General features: G+C 42.7%; 1 protein-coding gene across 2 annotated transcripts in view; it reads right to left on the bottom strand.

Moving 5' to 3' along the window:
* IL15 (interleukin 15) overlaps positions 1-360 on the bottom strand; it is a 78,982-nt gene extending 78,622 nt beyond the window's left edge. Inside the window, exon 1 of one of the 2 annotated variants that reach the window (XM_050946669.1) lies at positions 342-360. The gene's annotated coding sequence lies outside the window, so the exon portion shown is untranslated. Of the gene's footprint in view, positions 1-4; positions 79-341 lie in introns of those variants that run through there. The other variant, XM_050946668.1, reaches the window with a different exon arrangement.
* Between the last annotated feature and the right edge of the window lie 22,355 nt (positions 361-22,715).

The following is a 22,715-nucleotide window of genomic DNA, read 5'->3' as shown; positions in this document are numbered from 1 at the left end:
TTACCATAGCGGGCTGCTTCACTCTCCTCCCAGTCCCTGCGCCCCAAACAGGAGGCGTTCTGGCAAAGCAGCCCCCACTTGGGGAAAGAGTTGGCCCTTAGGGAAGAATGGGTGGCAGATCAAAGAGGGAACCTCTTGAGACGTCAGAGCGGGGCAGAGAGGCGGTGCATCCTGCTGCCATCCCCACTAAAGCGGTGCCAGGGCAGACAAGGCACAGGTGGTGAGCTTTGTGCAGCTATATGTCCTATGCACATTTAATAAGCAAACAATGTGAGTGAGTGTAACCATGTATTTCATCTTCAAAAAGAGTGTAAAGCTAGCACTAGCGAAAGGGCACTAACCTTTACAGCTCCAGGGCAGGAGGTCCTCTGTTTATCTCCAGGGTAGCACTACTGAGCTTTCAACTGGAGACTTCTAGAGGAAAGGCTCTGAAATTCATTAGCTGCTTGTCTTGCAGGTAGAGAACAGGAGTACTTGTGGCACCTTAGAGACTTAATATTTATTGGAGCATAAGCTTTTGTGGGCTACAGCCCACTTCATCAGATGCCCATGAAAGCTTATGCTCAAATAAATGTGTTAGTCTCAAAGGTGCCACAAGTACGCCTTTTATTTTTGCGGATACAGACTAACAGCTGCTACTCTGAAACCTGTCTTGCAGGTATTACCCAATAGCTGCAATTTTAAGGGACGGGGGGAGGAGGCTTTATTTATTTATTTATTTAAGTTCTTGCTAACTAAAATCTACACTTAAAACTTTGCAAAGTCAAATACTGGGAAATTAAGCATAACTATGGCATGTCCTGTCTGTAGAATCTTAATTCTGTCAATTTGTGTGTATGAACTAGAACGGTCCTTGTTACCATTTTCCCTACATGGTTTTGTGCCAAGGACCTTCAGCTTCATCTCTTTCACTTAAGCTCAAGGAGTAACTAGTATATAGTAGAAGTAGGCAGTTATCCTCTGAGTGGAGGGAGAATCATTAGAAGGGGACACAGCCAACATCCTATGACTGCCAAAGTTTACCTAGATACCTCGGTTCTTATTCTTAGCTCAGGGAGCAGCAGAGTGTTGTCTAGTGGTGAGAGCAATGGGTTTCAGCCTATAGATTTGGCACATTCATTTTAAAAGGCAGTGTGATACAGCAGATGTGGCTCTGTCACATTAGTGACCTAGTTTCTTCTCCCACCTCTGCCTGGAATGACCTTGGGCACTCTCTCAGGTACTCCATTTATAACATTTAGGAAATTATAGTTATCTGTTTCCTAGCATACAGATACAAGATCTTGATCGTTAATAATAGTTCTGAACTATACAAAAATATTATTACAGTTAGTAGAAAAACCTAAGAGCAGAACTCAAATCTCATCCTCTCCTGGAAACTCATGCCTGGCTGTGCAGACTGTATAAGCGATATCTTGGCTTCTCCAGAAGGAAATCTGTATGGGTTCCTGCTCAGGTCTGTTTCAGTTAAGGGGCTCAAATGTCACTTTGTAAAGAGTAGTATTTATTTAGCATTTGTATACTTGTCAAGCCAAGCAGTAGTGTTCTTAGTGGCCAAATGCAGCTTTCGAAGCCCACTGCTGAATTTGGTTAGCGGGCACTCCTTGACAGTGTGTACTATTGTTTGATCTGTGCTGTACCTTGGATTGTCTCAGAGACCTCAACGGTGCTGGTTGGCTGCACAGAGGCCTTGCCCAGTCCGGAATCAGTTAAGAAGGACCCACTGACAATGTGACAGTGGGGTGGGGTGGCTGCCCCACCCCCATGCTAGAGGGGGCTAGAGTAGGCCAGAGTGGTTGTGCAGGATGGCAGCCAATAAGGGAAGGGCCTACTGAAAGCCAATCAGGGCCAAGATTAGAGCCAGCCAATCGGCTAGACTAGGTCCTATATAAAGGCTGCCCAAGAGCAGTGCAAGGAGTCTATCCCAGGCCTTCAAAGAGTGAATGTCTGTTTCTTATGTGAGGAGACTAGCACATGGGGTGGGGCAGGGCAGGCTTGGGGGAGCTGAAGGGAACTCTAGCCTACTACCTGCCAGGCTGCAGGCCTTGAGGGAAGGGCATAGCTCGTGTGAAGGAGAAGCAACCTAGGAGAGAGATGCACAAGGGGAGAGAAGGAGGGTAGGATGGCTGCTGCCAAAAGTCCCTGGGTTGGGACCTAGTGTAGAGGGCGGGCCTGGGTTGCTTTCCCCCCCCCCCCATCCCCTTGCATAGACACTCAGCCATTGGATGTGGCTGTAGTGGACTGTACCAGACCCCTGACACAAGGGGTTAAACTTTGGAGTGCGGTTGATTGTTGCTGGGGTGAAGAGAGAAACTGCTGTTAGTCCATCCTCACCCCCTTCTGTGGGGGGGGGGAGGGTTAAGGGGCAATGGCCTGAAGAAGGACACTGTTAAGCAGGAGCAACATGAGTCCAGACACCAATGAGGAACAGATAATGGATGGGATACCACCAGCAGCGGGTACTTCCTGTGGATTGAGCTAATTTCCAGAGCAAGCAGTGGGAGGTGCTGTGGTGCTAAGTCCCAACCCCATCACAGGTGGGCAAGCAATAGGGTCAGTGATGAGCAACTGATTGGTGGTTGGTGTTAAGCACCAGTCTTCCCTCAACAAAAGTAGTGTTGACCTGGGACCTACTCTTTCTCTTTTCTCCCCCCTCCCCAGCAGTGAGCAAAGAAAAGCTGAGAGCAGGAGCTCTGGGCAGGTAATTGCTGCAGGATTCCAGCTGCTGGTGTGAAAGTTCAAGTGAAAAGGAGACTCCCCAGGCAGGAGTCCCCATCAATATTTACTTTTTTTTTCCCCTATGTGTGAAACAAAACACCTGCCTAAGCACAAATTTCAGCTGATACAAAAAATTCAAAACCTTCTTTTGATTAAAGAAATGGCTTCCCCCCGCCCCCAATCAACAGGTTTCATAAGAAGCTTTTGGGGTTTCAATATATTGTGTGGTTTTTTTGAGCCTGAATATTTTGATATTTGAAACATAGATGCCTTTTTCTTTTTTCCTTTTTGTCACTGAATGGAGTAGAGTGAATGATATTTAGAGAGGGTTTTTTCCACTTTTTTCATTTTTTCTTTATTTCCCATTTTCCCTTTTGCTACGCTGTAGACTAACTTTTCAAAACTTCCTCAACTATGGAAAAGCTACAGAATTAAAAAACCCAAGATTGGGCATCATGAATTGTATTCCCTCAGTGGCAAAGAGAGGGAAGGAAACATTTGTGTATGCCTCCCTTTGATTTTTTTTGAAAACAAGGAAGAAATCTATTTCAAACCCTGCAAAATGGAAACACTTTAAAACTGTGATTTGTGTATGTGTGTGTTTGGTTTTTTTTTCCTCCCATTTTTTGGCCAGCTTTAACAAGCTTCCTCTGGTTACTTTTGAGAATTGTTTCTCTAGCATTTAACAGGTTAAAATATAGATGCCAATTTCATTATAAAACCATACCTAAAGTAAAAATACATTAGTAGCATGTAAAAATTATCCAGGTGTCAGAAAAATATTATGCTATAGTGTGCTTCCAGTACCACCTGCATTCCCTTAATGTTTAACTCATCAATTTTCTTAATTACATAAAAATGTGCTTCCTAGTTACACACAAGGCACTTTACAGCTGCCTAAACACTACTAGCCATAGCACGGTGCTCATTTATAGCATAAATTATTCTGGTACATTGACTACCAGCAAAACATCCCTTTTTAATTTATGCAAGTCTCATTTCTAGTGGACACAGGCTATTTGGCAAGATATTGACAATTACTCTCACTAATGAGCAACTAAATTACGATTTAGTAATTTCAGTGCAGTGACAAAGTGAATAATTTACTATGTGTATATTAAACTGGAAGTATGAATGTAACACTAAAATAAAAATGTAATTACTGACATAAGAAGCACCCCAATTTAAAAAAAAAAATCACCTTCCCTGCATTTGTGGCTCCACTAGAAGAAATCAGTTTTTATTTGCACTTCATTTCCAATGAAGTCAAGGTCAGTTTTTCATGGAATTATGGGTGTCGGATTGGGCCCTAAAACATTGCTAATAGAAGAAGAAAAAGTGCTATCAATATCTATAATAGCCATGTGTTGTATATACAAATCAAAATCATGTGGGACAGCAGGGAGAATAGGAATACTGTTCAGTGTTTACAAAGCTGCATGTACAACACAATACAATGGTCCATGAGTGGGGTTCCTAGGCACTACCACAATATGAATAACTACAGAATACTAACAAGATGTGACTGTTCTTAGTATGCCCAGGATTGGATTCACTTTGTTCACCCACCCCCAGCAAGAAAAACACAGATGTGCTTGAATGGATGTTAGCTCCCTGAGACCACCACCTTGTTAATCACCCAGACAATGTGGTCTGGTCTATGCCAGCCCTTATGTTGCCTTGCAGGTTAACAATTCGTGCACCCCAGTCCCTAAGCTCATGTGAGGCATTTCCCCTGTAGTGTCCAGGCTCTTAGCCACTGGAAACACTGTAATAGCAGGTTTGCTGTCCCCAAGGAACACTGTACACACTTGATTCAACTTAGGATATATTTGTAGTGAAATATATATAAACACTTCTATCCCGATATAATGCAAATTCGGATATAACGTGGGAAAGCAGCGCTCCAGGGGACAGGGTTGCTTTACCTCATTATATCCAAATTCATGTTACTGCAAGCGGTACCTCTGTGCCCACCCATTACTTGCTGCAGCCCTCCCTGGGACCCCCCTGCCCCAGCTCACCTCCACTCCGTCTCCTCCCATGAGCATGCTGCAGCTCTGCTTCTCTCGCCGCCCTCCCAGGCTTGCTCTGCCGATCAGCCATTTGGCATGGCAAGCCTCAGAGGGAGGAGAAGTGGAGCTGCAGTGCGCTCGTGGGAGGAGGCGGAGCGGAGGTGAGCTGGGGCAGGAGTAGCACACAAGTAAGGGGGGGGGGGAAGGAACTGCTTCCCCGCCCCAGCTCACCTTACCTCTGCTCTGCCGCCTCCTCCCACAAGCATGCCCTCAGCTCTGCTTCTCCTCCCTCCCAGGCTTGCCGCACCAAACAGCTGATTGGCACAGCAAGCCTGAGAGGGAGAAGTGGGGTGGCTGTGGCGTGCTCAGGGAGGAGGCAGAGCAGAGGTGAGCTGGGGCAGGGAGAGGTTCCTCTCCTTACCCTAATATCACACAGCCTCGCCTATAACATGGTGAGATTTTTTGGCTCCTGAGGACCATGTTATATCGGGGTAGAGGTGTGTGTGTGTGTGTGTGTATATATATATATTATGCAGATATATTTATAGTGAAAACAATCATACATTTATTATCACCTCTCAAGATTTAAGAGATAGTGAATAAGGATAAAGGAAATAGAAGGGTTACATATAAAACAAAATCAACACACACTTTCTAGAGACTAAACTTAATAGGCTAATTATCTGTCTTAACAGCCGTATTCCACTGAAAGCCTTCTGCAGCATTTCCAACCAAGGCTGGTTGTGATCCCATTTCCATGAATGTAAACATGCTGTTTGTTTACCTCTTAGGTGCTTTCCTTGTCATCCAGTTATAGTCCAGTAAACCTTTGAAGTGTGCCCCCAGATAAGGCTCTTTTCCCATTGCTGTTCTTCACTTCCTGTAAAATTTCACAAGCATTCCCATGCACTTAACGCAGACAGATGATTGCGAATGAGACAATAGTGAGTTTATATTTCAATAGGTAGATGGATAAACATCTGTGGTCTGGCAGGAAATCAGTGTTTCACCTCTTCTGGGGATTAACACCTTGATGCAAACTATAAGATAACACCTGGCATAATGGCAACACATACATTTTATGATGATATTCATAACCAGTGTGACACCAGCTTTCTTTTGATACCTGACATGACATTCTTTGGTGAAGCAGGCTGTACATACCAGAATCAGGATATTCTTGTAACCTCCTTGCCAGCTGGCATTAAGGTTTTCGTAGGGTCACACATGACTATAAAAGAAAGTCAGCTGATGTTGAACAGTCCACCCTCGCATTAAAGCAAGAGTCCATGGGCTTGAAAGGACAGATTTGACCTCAGATATGTCCCCAAACAATTCTGCATAGGCCCATACTGCTTCTATAAACTCCTGCATGATTAAAGATGAACATGGTCCCTCATTTGCTCACATTAGTTCTTTTTCAGCCAGATCGAAACTGAGGCCTTCTCTCCTTACACACCCTGAAGCAGCTAGCCTCTCTACAAATTAGAATGTTGCTGATGACACATTTTTAAGGGTTTCATCATGATTTGTGGAAGTGTAGGGATGTAGAAGTCATCTGAGTGCCAATGGCACAAGAAAATATGTAGAAGTGTGTTTGGGAGGGCATCATTTCCTGAGAATTTTTAACTAGAGCCATACCCCTGCATCCCAAAATATTTCTGCGGGTGTGAACTATTTATCTGATGATATGGTGATCAGGACTACAAGAATGTGGAGGAAAGAGTAGACTCTGAAGAACTGGCTGTTCTTCCCTAATAGCTAAGGGAAGGGAGTGCCCAGACAAGAATAGAATGAGGAATAGCTGTAATTTTGGCTTCTCCCCAATGCAGCAGGCAGTAGAGCTGAGCCTTTCCCATCTTAAATGGAGAGTTAGGAAGATGCGTTCTGGCAAGGTAGGAAGGGAATACTAGTGCGTAAACAGTTGAGAACCTTGGTGGTACTCATTACAGCCAGTAGCAGATTGCTTTCCCCCAGAAATAAGGGGCAGTCAAGGAGGAAATTGTGATGAAGTCACAGTTCCTTCACTGATCTGCTCCTGCATGGTGCAGATGCGCTATCCCTTACTATGAGCTGACAGTAAACTAAGTCTAACCTTTACTTGACTTGCTGTGCAAGTTATAGTGTTCAAAATATCTCATAAACAATAGCATTTGGTAATTGCCCAGGGCCAATTATATCATAGTACAAAAAACAAACAAACAATCTATAAACATTGAAAGGCTGTAGGGCAGGTTTGGATTTATATTATAATTTGCACTACATTTAAATATGTAGATTTACATTTATTGCGAATATATTTTTAGATGTGAATGTTTGCCCTCTGAGAAAACTGGCTAACTCCCACTTTATAATCCATATAGCATTTCATAGACTCCATCACCTCTCAGAATTAAACTTTAATGAATCTTACATTACACACTCTTCAGATTGGTTATTAAAAACATTTGGCATCTTAAAAATGCTATTTAATTGTCTAGACACATCTGGTGGGCTATTAATATTCTGCCTTTCTAAAGTATTCATAGTAGTCCTGGCACATTGCAATTTTTTGTATCTAACATTACAATTAAACATGAGGAAGCTTTACTTGAACTAGATTGTTTTAACAAATGAAAATCATCCATTGTCGTAGGCTGAAGACATACAATTGCTAAACTGGTGAAGTCATAGTAATGTGGAGGGAGATTACTGGATCATTTCTAAGGTATATAGCAATATACATGAGAAAATAGGAATGTTTTTAAGTTTGTGACATACGAAGTACTATAGAGAAGTGCAAACTAAGGCCCTAATCCTGCAATTGATTCACATGGGGCTACTTGCACCCACACACGGCCCTACTGACTTCAGTTGAGACTCTACAATTAGGTGCAATGACCCTACTAGGCGGACCCAATTGCAGTATCACAGCCTAAAAGTTTACCATAAGATCTGTTCCTTGTTAAATCACATTACAGGAATAAGAAGATATTACCTCCAACTGTAATAAGGTGCTTGTCACAATAAGATAAAATCAGAGCTCTTTAGTCTCTAATTCTGCAAAAACTTACCCTTAGGCATGTGCTGAATTCTATGTCTTCCCTCCAGGGTTCACTCAGGTTACTTCTCTCAAGTTAGCCTAGTGAGAGTGGACACACTGCAGAGAACATTCAAGCTGCTGTGTCCACAGGGCACTACACATGCTTATGTATGGCACTAAGACTTCTAAGTGCACGACCCACTGTTCTTTGTGCTGTGGTAAGCTTAGCCAGTCTATGAATTCTTTCCATGTGAATTGTGGGAGAACTCGTCTGTCCTTTCTGGGCACATGGAGGGGAACTGTGGGAAGGCAGTGGAAGACTAATGCATTAAGGTAGCACTAGCCTCTTTCCACACTGAAGGCTGGTTGTGTTAGCAGCAGATGAATTGCACTCCCTTGAGCTATGGCCAATGCCCCTTGATGGGCCAGCCAACTTGAGTTAGAAGCACCACCACGCTAGAGCTAAAGGATTTTGTGTGCAGATGGGATTCAAGTTAGGGGCAACACTCAAATTTATAACTTTTGTTAATTCTGCAGTGAAGACAAGCCCTAAACGTTTGTAGGATTGGGGCAATAGTTTTCCCCATTGAAATATTGTGACCGGGGTTCCAGTGGAGGACATCTGAGGTTACCTAATTAGGGTGAACTGCAAAGCATGGGGCAGACAAACCCCAAAGCTGGTGGATAAGTCAATACTTGGGTTTACCAAGCCAGCATAAATTAGCTTCTTTATTACATTACTGGTAACTCAGAAGTCCAAACAACACAGTTTTCTTGAAGTAACCCAGCCTAAGGCCTCCATCCACGTATTCAAGTCAAATATGATGAAGACTTCTGAAAATCTTATTTCATCATAAGAAAAAAAAGGTTCTACCAATCTCAAAGGATCAGACACATTACCTCCCAGGCTAATGACTATTCCAGATCTTACCCAAATACATGCTACAGCCAATTCTTATTAACTCAACTAAAATTTATTAAAAAATAAAATGGAGAGAGTATGGTTAAAAGATCAATATACATCAGACATGAGTTCAATTCTTGAGGTTCAGATACATAGCTGAGATGGTGAGCTTTGTAGTTGCACAGAGTTCCTTTAGAATTTAGTTAATAGGTTATAGTCCAATGTCCAATATCATATACAGGGTGTACCAGCTTAACTGGGATCTCATCTTGTGATTCAAACTTCCTCTGATGAAGCATAAGCTCATCTGAGGGACTGTTGATTACATTATTGACCACTACCCATACGCATGTAAATACACAAAAACCACAAACATTATCTCCCAACATGTCTTTAAGGGTTGAATGTGAGTCATTTATTTTGCAGGATGTTTAACCCTTTATGGCCACATGTTATGCATATAATAGGCAAAGCAGATAACACTGGCTACAGTTAAGTTTGGCCAACACTTGCCATTATAAGACCATATTTTTAGTCTCTTATAAGTAGGGCTGCATATTTGTCACAGTATTTTGTATAGAAAATCATGGGACAATCATGATAAATTTAGTAAAAGTCACAGGTTACTAAATTTTCCATGACTGCTCCCTAATTTTTGATAAAATATGCCATGATAAATTAAATTCAACCACATCTCAAAGGCCAGCACCCTTCTTCTCGGACTCCTCCTCCCCCTACTCCTCCTTGTTCCTAGGGGTGCAACAAAGGGGAGAGAGCCAAGAATCCCAGGATTGCCCCACCTTGGCAAGTTGTGAGCAGAGACCCAGCAGCTGCCACTCCTTCCCTCATGGCCAGGCCAGAGACAGAAATGTCAGTGACTCTGTGGCTAGGGACCTGCCACCTGCACGGGAGGTAATGGGCTGGGGTGCCTACCTCCCCACCCAACAGTGGAGCCCCTCTGTGAGTCCCAGTGCTGCAGACTTGGAGGAGAGGCTCCAGCAGGTTTCCGCGCCTCCTGCCCAGGCAGGAAAGGAGTGGAAAAAATGGCTGCAGCCCAAATGCCATGGCTTTCCATGGGGAGCAGAGATGCAAGGGGCCCACAGGGCTGTACAGTATCTCCCTTGTGCTTTCTGGCTATGCCTCGCCCTGGCATCAGAGGCCTGGGCTTGGCACATCCCAGTATTTCCTTACTTGGATGAGACCTTTTCCCTCCCCCTGCTTCCACCAGTGAGACCAGTATTGGCCATGATCTCTCTCCCTGGTGCCAGGCCCATGTGATGGGGGGAGGGACGCTTGGCAGCAGGTCAGCATGGACCAGGCAGGGGAGTTTGGGAGCCAAAACTGCTGGGCCTGGGAATGGCAAGGGAGCTCATCCCACACTCACCCAGAAGTGGCAGCTCCTGTGTCCCCAGGGCTGGGCCCAGCTCCCTACTCCAAGCATTATAATCTTGCACATGGGGTTGCAGCACCAAGAGAGGAGCAATTAGGGCACACTTGGGCAGTGTTGTGACCCCAATCCCAGGGCCTCCTCTCCACACCTGGCCAGTGACCCACCCACCTAGATCCTTCCTACAGGCAGTCATGGACAGACAGAGGAGTCACATAGAAACTGAGAAATCATGGTATCCACGACTTTTTTCTGCATCATGACAAACCTACAGACCTACTTATAACTTAGTCTGACCTCAACAGTTTGGGCTGAAATTTTTCATGCTGGGTATCCTCTTCCTCAGACTAAATAATTTTCCAAAGTTCAGCTTGTCATGGTATAAACCCCCACACTGAACCTTAGCATCCAAAAGATGGGGTACCAGCATGAATTCCTCTAAGCTCAATTACCAGCTCAGTACTTGTAGCGCTGCCACCAACCAGGAATTCCAGTGCCTGGTACACTCTGTTCCCCCCCCAAACCTTGCCCGGGGAACCCCAAGACCCAGTCCCTCTGGATCTTAACACAAGGAAAGTAAACCCTTTCCCTCACTGTTACCTCTCCCAGGCTTCCCCTCCCTGGGTTACCCTGGAAGATTACTGTGATTCAAACTCCTTGAATCTTAAAACAGAGAGGAAAATTCACCTTCCTCCCTCCTTCTCTCTCCCCCTCCCAGACTCTCCCTGAGAAAGAAAGTAATCCTAACACAGAGAGAACATTAATCTCTCTCTCCCCCTTCCCTCCTTTCTCCCCACCAATTCCCTGGTGAATCCAGACCCCGTCCCCTGGGGTCTCACACCAGAAAAAAAAAATCAGGTTCTTAAACAAGAAAAGCTTTTAATTAAAGAAAGGAAAAACAGTAAAAATTATCTTTGTAAATTTAAAATGGAATAGGTACAGGGTCTTTCAGCTATAGACACTGGGAATACCCTCCCAGCCTAAGTATACAAGTACAAATTAAAATCCTTCCAGGAAAATACAAATTTGAACTCCTTCCAGCCAAATACACATTTGCAAATAAAGAAAAACATAAGCCTAACTCACCTTATCACCTAGTACTTACTATTTTGAATCTATAAGAACCTGTATCAGAGATGTTGGAGAGAAACCTGGTTGCACATCTGATCACTCTCAGAACCCAGAGAGAATAACCACCAAAAACTAACAGCACACACAAAAACTTCCCTCCCTCAAGATTTGAAAGCATCCTGCCCCCTGATTGGTCCTCTGGTCAGGTGACAGCCAGGCTCACTGATCTTGTTAACCCTTTACAGGCAAAAGAGATATGAAGTACCTTTGTTCTATTAACTCTTACTTATCTGTTTATGACACAGCTATTTCAAAGAATGAGATCTTGGAAATATCTGCTTTTATAGCAATAAATCTTATGTTTTGTTGAGAAGTCCTAGTGCGTGAGCATTTTGGAGCAAGTGCCTAAAATTTGCTGAGGGCTGCTTTCATGTCAGTGCTGTACATTTTCCTGTTCCTGTTAAAAACTGCCAAAATATGGTCATATTATAAGCCTTTGAAAAATCTCAATTTACACAGGCTTAGTGCACAGGATGGACTGTGCTTTGGGAATGAATCAGACCCTGCCAGAATAACAGACGCAAAATCTGCAGACACATTTCCAATGGTACAATGATCAACATCTCTCTTTCAAGATCCATGGGTGCTACACATGCCTATCTCAACATGTGGTATACCTCATCCAGTGCATTAAATGCCTCAACCACAACTGTGTGGGTGAAACCAGACAATCACTATGCTCTTGAATGAACTCACACACAATGACAAAAGACAAAAACATCATATCACCTGTGAGTGAACACTTTTCCCAAAGTGATCACTCTATATCTGCACTATCAATCCTCATCCTCAAAGGAAATCAGCAAAACAATTCCAAAAGATAAGTGTGAGAGCTTAAATTCATAACATTGCTAGACACTAAAAATCATAGTCTTAATAAACACATTGGATTTATGGCTTATTACAGCAATTGGTAACCCACTAACCCCACTTTTTGTCCTTTGACCACAAAGGTGTTGTTAAACCACTTCACCTTGAATGGTCCCTTGGAATATGTGCTACCTACTTATGTTAAACGTCTGTTCATCCTTGTGTTTAGCTGTGACACTCTGAGTACCTTTCCCAGAGCTAAGGAAGAGCTCTGTGTAGCTTGAAAGCTTGTCTCTCTCACCAACAGACATTGATCCAATAAAAGATATGACCTCACCCACCTTGTCTCTCATTGTAAAAAGTAATAATTAGCAACCTCTTGTAGGAATTAAGATTGATCAGTTTTCATTTGTTTCATGGATATTATCATAGTTCCGTTATGTCCATAAGAGAGAAGTATATTGGGTGAAATCCTGGCCCTAATGAAGTCAATAGCAAAACTCCCATCTATCTCAGAGAGGGCAGGTTTCAACCACAATGTATTTTTTCTTGTTAAAGGAATTCAGCATTTTTGGCAATGGAATTAGCTCAGTAAAATTCTGTTGGATAGCAAATGTATGACCATTCCATACTGCTGTTATATTGAAGAAAATAATTTGACATAATGGATCTCATACAAAGAATCAGTTTTGACTCCTGAATTACTAGGCAAGGGAAAGCTGCTTAGCTAAAAGAGTACTATCTCATTACCTTTCTCTTGACACCTTGTGCTTGTCTTTAGTTTATCTTTTAATTCTCTCTCTACAAAATCTTTATTTTATTTGCTCTGAGGAGTGTACTTGGTCATTTATTCTGTACGTTTCATACTACTTAGATGGAATCATTCTACATGGAGTCACTTTTCATTCTTAGATTTCTTAATTTATAGATTTTCCATGATTTTTGGTATTATCTCTTGTATGGACAGTTTATAATTCTGCTTTTCTGATAGCCTTTATAGTTTGAATCTTCCAGTCAGTGGCTATTGAACTCTTTCTTTCCCCTAGTAAAAATAAGTTTAACCTTATTAATCTTTCTTCATAATAACAAATATTGTTAAGTCTGGTATTCTCCTGAAGCATTCAATACTTCTATGCTCCCTAGAGCAAGATACTGTTATCAATCCAGCGCAACTGTGGAAAAATGTTTGTCAATTTTCCTTCTTTTTTCCCTGCAGGCTCTCCCCCCTGCCCCACTCAGTATTTTTGCATAATGTTTTGTCAGTGCTCTTGGCTCCCAGATGTTAGTTCAGTAAAATTTCTCCTAAATTCCAGCCTCTGTGCCTTCAATCAAGTTATATTTTTGTAGACCGTCTCTCATTAAATCCTGTAATTTTAAAATATTTTGCCCCAACTTGTCTATGGTTGCATGGAGTACTTTGTAGTCCTTTTTGGAATGACAAAATTTTCAATTTCCAGTCTGCAGGAGAAAAATGTTATATGAGCTGGGTATGCTAACCCCATCTGCATCCTCCGTTTAATCTACATTTTTGGAATGTTACCTCTTTTACTCAGCCCTTATCATTGCAAGGTTCAAAAGACAATGAGCCTTTCTTCCCATGAACAAATTGTGAAATATATTTGAAAATAAACCAAAAATATTCCAATGTGATTACCAAAAGTTAGCTTCATAAATCCATTTTCTCACTGCTACACATGTATCCTGTTTTTCAAAATTGGCAAACACTCATAACTCTCAGTAAGTCAATGGGAAGTGCAGATACTTAGAACTTCTGAGTAAAAATAGACCAGTTATATAACTGCCTGAATAGGGATTTAGGTGCCTCGCTTTAAACACCTAGGTTTGAAAGTTTTGGCCAAAGATTTTAATTGCTGGTGGTGTTTCTGAATCTAGAGTCCTTACTTAGGGGAAATTTGCACTGAAGTTGTATCAGATTTAGGCTACTAAATCACACAGTAATAGTCTTAGGCACTGAGGAACCTAAGTCCCATTGCCTTTGAGTGACAGTCTCTTAAGGCCAGATTTTAAAAGGTATTTAGGGCCAAGATCCTCAAAAGTATTTAGACTCCAAACTCCTATTGATTTCAAAGGGAGTTTTGTGTCTAGACACCTTTGAGGATCTGGGTCTACGTACCTAAAGATGCAGGAAGGAGTCTGGTGGGATTTTCAAAAGCATCTAGGCACCTAAGTCACTTTCAAAAATGAGACTTAGGCTCAGATCAATCATGTACTTTTGAAAATGTTATCCTCACACTATATTCTTGTGATATTTCCAACACACCTAAAACCAGGCAATATTGGAAAGTTCACATATAACACTTGTCTTACTAGGTGTCCTGCCTGATTTTCAGACCAAATGGTCTGAACCACCAAACCCAAGCTGTGTTCATAAGTACCTAATTTTAAACTAATAGACAGTTACATTTATTTTTTTTGTACTTGTATGTAGCTGCCACTTTTCCTTGTTTCACTCCTACTCAGAACAGTTAGCCTGCTTTTCCCACCCTTAAAAGCTCCATTTCTCTTTTTCAGGCCCTAAAACTATGTAGATTGCAGAGGTTAATCTCCTTTTAAGATCTGAATTAGCTCTGCTCTCTGTCACCTAGCAGGGGTCTTTAGAAAAGTAGCCTCTCCAACACCACCTCCTACAGGCTGAGCATGTCATCCTTTTCAGATAAAAAATAATTTCATGTATGCATAAATTAGTTCAGTTTAATTTAGCAGAAGCTTTTTGTTCAATTATATGGAATATATTTTTAGTGATGAATGCCAGTTGGGGATAGTTTCTACAGAAACATGCATGCATCATAGTACTGTAACATAATGGAGCATTCATGTGATTTCCTTTAAATGCTGACAGTTATCTTTCAAAAATATTTCTTTAGTTAAACTTATATAGAAGCATTAGAATGGCCAATTTACTTAAAACCTATACATTACAGCTAATATGTGGCAATTATTACTTAATTGGTGGAAGTGCAAGGTGAAAGGGAAGAAGGCTTTATTACTGCTGTTCTGTTAGGGCACTATCAACTGATAAATTGCTATATAATTTGTTTGAAGAGTTTTACTTTGTAATAGCTCTAATAATATTATATCCGCAACTGTTTTTTCATGTATGTTTGCAAATTTCATTGTTAATAACAATCCTAATGTGGTATTCATTAGCCTGTTAATTACATCTTCCTTTAGAAACCTCTGCTTCCAATTAGCTTTAATGACATCAGAGTCATTTGTCTATGCTGCCATTTTTACACAACGCTTTCCTATTTAAATTGCCTGCTGTTCTATCTTAATTACATTTAATAACAGCAGTGGTGGTTTATAGGGGACTTTTTAACCCCATTTGATGTCATACCATTTATACCTGCTTGAAGCAGGCACTGAAAATGTTCAGATTAATCCAATTACCTTGAAAGGTAGCAGATTTCAGTTAATTTACATGATTCTAATAAAGGCAAAACCCCTGTGAAAGGTCAAACTATATTATCTGCGCAAGTATGTAGAAATGTAAGTTTTCTAAATATGCTGCAGAGATGGGAAAAATCAGCAATAAAGAAAGAATGTGTCATTCTTTTATTAAATATCAGGTGATCAGAGAGAGAGAAAGAAAATGAGTTAGTGTTATTAAGGGCTCAATCATACCTTAAGGCAAAGCCTCAAGTATGGGGCAGTTCAGGACTTGCTTGCTTGAGAGAGTGCCAAGAGGCTTGAGTAATACATGGGAACAACAGTGTATTTAGGCATTGCTCCACTGAGAGTTTCAGTGGAAGAAATCAGGGTGACTTAGACGCCTAAATATTTGTGAGGATCTGGGCCAAAGTGCCCATGTCACTTTTGAAAATGAGAATTAGATTGCTAAGTCACTTAGGCCTTGCAATACTGAGCAGAGCAATGCTTAAATGCTTTTAAAAATCTGAGCATATAGTGCCTATGTCTAGGGTGCTCCTTATGCCACCTAATGAGACCAAAATCTCAGCTCTCATTAAAAAATTAATTTTCTAGCCCTCAAGAATGCAAAGAAAAGCTTGGACCTGAGTGTAACAGATGCTGCCTGACTCTGTAAACAGTCTGAAACAATAACTCCAAGAGATATGTGTCAGGCTGTCTAGAGTGGCTCATGAACATGGGTGCCAACTTCAGAGCAGACTGTCAAGAAACGGCACAAACCCCAAACTAGTTGAAACAACAAGGAGCACTTGTGGCACTTTAGAGACTAACAAATCTATTTGGGCATAAGCTTTCATGGGCTATAACCTACTTCATCAGATGCATGGAGTGAAAAATACAGTAGGCGGGTATAAATATACAGCACATGAAAAGATGGGAGTTGCCTTACCAAGTGGGGGATCAGTGCTAATGAGGCCAATTCAATCAGAGTGGATGTGCCCCATTCCCAACAATTGACAAGAAGGTGTGAGGATCAACAGAGGGAAAATTACTTTATGAAAATTACTGTACAAAAATTACTTGGCAAATCACAGCCACTGGGAGCTGCAGGTGGACGTGCAAATGTAAACAAATGGTCTGGTGGCCTGCCAGCGGCTTGCCCTGACGGGCTGCAGGCTGCCCACCACTGGTCCACAATAATTTATCTGCAATACAGCAGTTTATTGAGAAGGAATTACACAAGCAGTGAAAGGTTATATTAAGCGCATAACTCCTATGTTAGACATTAAGAGCTATACATTCCTCTTAACAAGTCTTTCTTTCACAAACATACACAAACAGGCCCTGCGCTAGCCTCATGCAGTTCCTGCTTGGCAAACAGAGAGGGTGGTTACCAATTTTATAGACAGCTTCTTTCCTCCTGCTTGATTCTTCTCAGCCCTCTGGTCTGTCTCAGAGTCCCTTGAGGCAAGGCCTTGGTTGCCTTGAGACCCCTCTGGTTCACAGTCCTACCTGAGCCCACAGAGCAGAGTTTTGGCATTGCTTCTTCAAGCGTCAATCAAGGAATCCCAACCACAGTAATTTACTTTGCTTGATTCTTATACTCTTTTTCCTCATAGGAGTCACATGTCTTAAAAGTATTCCCAGTGGGCATGTGATTACTAATTTTTACCTAATTAGTGTTTTAGAAGGGACCGGGTGGGAGAGTAGGGGGTGATACCGAATGAAGATCACCCCACGTTTACTCACTCATCAATCATTCACTCTAGCTCTCTGCATGGTGACCTTGCTGTAAGGTCACTACAACCAGGTTGACCTGTGCTCCATGTTGGAACGTTATACATGTGATAGTTACTTTTGCATGAGCCCATATTTGCCAATCAATAGGTTCAATTTCAATCCTACATGCAGACTTCGATCAAATTTGCTTCTGCTTAAAGGGAACCTGCTCCCAGAATGCTCTGCAGCCATTCAGTCATGTTCAAGCCATGTCAATTTATGCTCACACCATTCATTCAGTATGGCCACACACCAGTTTGGCACCATCCCAACATTCACCAATCAAGTAACAAGTGTTATAACAGCCTTGACATGGAGTCATAAACATCAGATATTCTGTCCTATATTGCCACACAAGCAAGCTTGCCTGTGTGATAGATGGTCTGTTAAGCCAAAAATCACCTCAATACTCAGGTTACTCCTAGTCCCAAAAGACCAATCACTCACCCCAGTTCAAGTACACTGTAGATCTCTCACCAAGGAGAGATCTTGGCTCTTGTAGCCGATCCTATAATGCTAACCAAAGATGTATTAACTAGGAAAAATAAATGAGAGATATTTCTGAGGTTAAAGCAGGTAAACATACACAATGTGGTTCCAAAAGATTATAGTAGCTGCTATAATATGCAAGCTTTATATGCCCTTTAAGGCTAAGCCGAGCTAAACACCTGGGGACCCCTTGCTTAAGCTTAGAAATCTTCACCACTCCAAGTTCAAGCAGCATAGGGATATCAATTTCTCCTTACCAGGGATTTTTATTCCCTTCTCCCCAGTGTTCAAGCTGTGATGGGACAAGGGCTTGTGCAGGTACCCGCTTCGGGGGTGTTAAAGGAAGCAATCAACAGAGTCTTTTGTCCACTGATGTTCCACAGTGGCCTGTCTGGTGTCTATAGGCCTTTTTTGTTGGGGAGGTGTCAATAACCTAGTCCCAGATTTGGACCTTAGCGTCCAAAATATGGGGGTTAGCATGAAAAACCTCCAAGCTTAATTACCAGCTTGGACTTGGTACTGCTGCCACCACCCAAAAAATTAGAGTGTTTTGGGGCACTCTGGTCCCCACAAAAACCTTCCCTGGCGACCCCAAGACCCAAATCCCTTGAGTCTCACAACAAAGGGAAATAACGTTTTTCCCTTCCCCCCTCCAGGTGCTCCTGGAGAGATACACAGAAGCAACTTCCGTGAATCTAAGCAGAGGGAGTCCACCCTCTCTAATTTCAGTCCTGGAAACAAAAGCACTTCCCTCTTCACCCAGAGGGAATGCAAAGTCAGGCTAGTAAATCTAACACACACAGATTTCCCCTGACTTCTTCCTCCCACCAATTCCCTGGTGAGTACAGACTCAATTTCCCTGAAGTTCCTCACTAAAGAAAAACTCCAACAGGTTTTAAAAGAAAGCTTTATATAAAAAAGAAAGAAAAATACATACAAATGGTCTCTCTGTATTAAGGTGACAAATACAGGGTCAATTGCTTAAAAGAAATATGAATAAACAGCCTTATTCAAAAAGAATACAATTCAAAGCACTCCAGCAACTATAGACATGTAAATACAAAACAGCAAACCATTTTGTACTCACAACTTGGAAACAGAAGATTAGAAAGCAGGAAATAGAAAAATCCTTCTCTAGCTGAGAGAGATTCAGGCAGAAGACAAAGAACTTAGACACAAACTTCCCTCCACCCAGAGTTGAAAAAAATCCTGTTCCTGATTGGTCCTCTGGTCAGGTGCTTCAGGTTACTTTTTTTTCAGGTGAAAGAGACATTAACCCTTAGCTATCTGTTTATGACAAGGAGATAACACCTCTTGTGGTAAACTAGTATTTCACACTTGCAAGTGCTTCTCCCCTGACTCGGGAGGTTTACAGTCTTAGCATTTCTATAGTTAAAGAACAGACATTTACATATTGCCTTATAACATGGAATACAGTCATTATATGTAAGAGTAACACATGCAGCATCCTACAAGCACTTCATAAAGTCTAAGCATTAAACACATACTTATAACCGTAATGTATCTATTTTAACAATACCAGCACACAGGTGAGAGAGTCTGGTTTCCAGCTATGCATGTACAGTGAGGCCCAGTGACTTTGGCATGAGCTGGTACCTGGTCTGCCAGTGTCACAATATGTATTGCCCCATTCATCTTAATTGAGACCCATTGCCATGGCAGAGAAGGGTGGCCTGGGGATGTGTTCGATGAGGATCTTATGGGTTGTGTCTAGGCCCTGGACTGTCTTAATTTGACTCTGGATCTCTGAGATGGTTTTTGTTTTAGGCACTCCCAGCATACAAGGGGAGCATGCCTGGTGTAGTATAGTTTCCCTCTGTGAACCTGGCCAGCTTTGTTTGCCAGTGTGTGTGCTGGGAGCAGGACTCCCAAAGGAGCATACACACTGCAGTCTGTCCCAGCTACTGTGCAGGGGCACAAGGAGAAGTGCAGAGAGAAAACTCTTTGTGCTGTTCTGTCTCCCTGTTTCGGCCTCCACAGAGCAATCAGATCCAATCAAGTCCTAAGTTATTTCCACCTCTGCTTCCTTATTCCCAAAGGTAACACAGAGAGAGGGAGAAACAGAGTATTGGTATACTAAGTACTTAGCCCTTATAGGTCCATATTAAATTGTAAGCTTTTCAGATAGTGCTTACCACAATGGGCCTTGGGTGTCACAATAAAGAAACAGAGGGGTAGCCGTGTTAGTCTGCATCTGTAAAAGCAGCAAGGAGTCCTGTGGCACCTTATAGACTAACAGATGTATTGGGGCATGAGCTTTTGTGGGTGAATACCCACTTCGTCAGACGCATCCGACGAAGTGGGTATTCACCCACAAAAGCTCATGCTCCAATACGTCTGTTAGTCTATAAGGTGCCACAGGACTCCTTGCTCCTTTTACAATAAAGAAATAAAGCATAATTATATACTATAGTCTTTTTCAAAGATTAGTTAATAAAACCTCAGAGGCCCAATGCAGAAAGTAATATTGTTGCCCCTTTGACCTGAGTGGTCAGTCAACATTCAGGGCCTCACAGGGTTGTTTCTATTAGGAGGAGAAATTGGTAATAGGAATCAGGTATTCCTTTATTGTAGACTTGTTTATTAATCAAAAAAGTACACATAGTCCTGTTTCTCTAAGCATAGTAGACACAAATAGCAGGCAGTTTCCTTGCTCAGAAATCCCCAATTCTGCTACTCCAGCAAGCTCAGTGCTCAAGAAGCCCTGTCTCTGCTTCTTCCCAGGGTCATGTTCACAACTCTTCTCTAGATTTTTTGCCTTTAACACAAACCAGCTACAAAACCAGTATCCTAGCCCCTGTGTTTGCAATCAGGGAAACCCCTCACCCTGTACAATTTAGCTTTAACCTGTTATGTACCTTGGGCAATCCCGCTGTTGTTTGTAGCTGTCTCTAATATATAAAGGAGCTTAGTTGCTCCTTCCATTGAGTAAGAAAGAGCGTTTAGCACCTCTATTGACTTTCCGTGATTGTTTTAGGGTAAAGACTCACTTGGTGGCAGCCATTAGCACCTTTCAGAATAACAGTGTTATGGCCGAGACAAGGTGGATGAGATAATAGTTTGTATTGGACCAACTACTGTATTATTGTCTTCACTTTGCAGATAGAGAATCTAAGGCAGAAACATTAAAGCCAACATTTTCAAACCTGGATACCTGAAGTTAAATCCATAATTAGGTGCTTAATTTGAGGCACCCAAGTCTGAAAAAAACTGGACTAAATTTTAATCCATGGTGGGGATAAAAGACATCTAAAGTACATTAAAACTACTTTCCTAAAAAGCAGGGAGTTAGAATTTACGATTTCCTGTCCCCCCAGCCCAATATTTATACATCCAGACATCTTTTGTAAATCTCTCTTTAAACATCTTGTAGTACAAAGTGGATGAGCAATGGATATTGCTATAATCTAAGCAGAAAGTCCGTCAGAAAGTTTCATAACACCAAGTGATCAAAAGACCAACAAGGAAATTATCCCCTTAGATCTGCACAGTGGATTTAGATTCCACTAGTCTGTTCCACCCATAGACAGAATTCTCATTGATATTAGGAGGAACCTAAGAGAGCCAAAATTTCCACTGTGTGGATATGAAAGAAAATTTTGCCTATGGTTCTAATGTTTTATTTTATCCCTATATATTCCCATTTACTTCCTATGTACATGGGGATGGGAAGGGACACACCCTCAGACTGATGTGGGGGAGGCTAATGAGGTCTTCTGGGCCTGTTCCATGCTAATGAAATAAACTTGCAAGGCTTATTCAGGAGAAGGAGCTTAAAGGGTGAATTTACCACAGGAAGAAGGCTGCTCTCCTTAGAGGCTGCTAGTAACAGAGGTAGCTCAACTGAGGTGGAGACAATTACAAGATGTACTGTTCCTGAGGCTACCTTGACTGCTATGGAGGCAGTACACCCCAGGAAGAGCAGTAGAAGGTAAACCCTCTGAAGGGGCACTAGATTCTGGGAGACTGAGCCCTTAGAACTGAATATTCTGAGAAACTGGTCCTCTTTCCAGACAGATATTCATCCCTTGTAAGAGGAAGGAAAAGGAGGAGCTGAGCCCACTGCCAGTGAGTGGTTGCCCCGGAGAGCTTCCTGCATGTGTTGCTGATTGAGGGGGAGAGACAGAGGATAAACAAAGGACAGGGGCTAGCTGTGGGAAGCTTTGAGAAACATGTTATATTTTTTACATTTAATAAAAATCTAAATTAAAGGATTTTTCTTTGCTGTCTCAAATGAAATATTTAGCAGTGTTTAGAACCAGATTGTGTACAGCTGCTTTGTGGATGGGGTAGGGGATTTGGCTTTCTCTCTCTGACAGCACTGTAGCCAACCAAGCACAAAGTGCAGTCCCTGGGCTGTTCCCTACTAGTGCAAATGAGGGCCCAGATCACCCAAAGTTTGTGGGGAGGAGGAGAGACCATGGTAGGGCCGGTGCAACCACTAGGTGAACTAGGTGACTGCCTGGGATGCCAAAAAGCACACTCGGGGAGGCAGTGGAGTGGAGGTGAGCTGGGGCAGGGAGGCACAGGAAGGGCTTCCTGCAGCTAGTAACAGAGGGGTGGGGGCAGGAAGCGAGTGTTTAGGGGAGCCGCCCCCTGCCCCAGCTCACCTCCACTCTGCTTTCTCCCTGAGTATGCCACCCCTGCTCTAATTCTCCTCCCCTCCCAGGCTTGTGGTGCCCAATTGCTGATTGGCACCACAAGCCTGGGAGGCAGCAGAAGTGGAGCAGCACTGGGGAGAAGGCGGAGCAGAAGTGAGCTGGGACAGGTAGCTGCTGCAGTGGGGGCTGCCTGGGGGGAAGGGGATGGGAAGCTGCTGTGGGGGGAGTGCTGCAGGGCTGGGAGCTGCTGCAGGGGGGCTCCCTGGGTGGAGTGGGGGTAGGGAACTGCCGGGGGGACACTGCAGGGCTAGGAGTTGCTGCAAGGGGGGTGCTCCCTGGCACTTCCCCATGGTCCCTGCCCGTGCTTTGCCTCAACCCTGCCTCTTCCTGCCTCTGCTCCACCCCAACCCTGCCCCACTTCCCTGAAAACTGCTGCCAGGCCTGAGCC

Source organism: Gopherus flavomarginatus, chromosome 3 (genome assembly GCF_025201925.1).
Source record: "Gopherus flavomarginatus isolate rGopFla2 chromosome 3, rGopFla2.mat.asm, whole genome shotgun sequence".
NCBI lineage: Eukaryota > Metazoa > Chordata > Testudines > Testudinidae > Gopherus > Gopherus flavomarginatus.
Note: the sequence above shows the minus strand (reverse complement) of the source record. Positions and strands in the feature narration are given on the sequence as shown.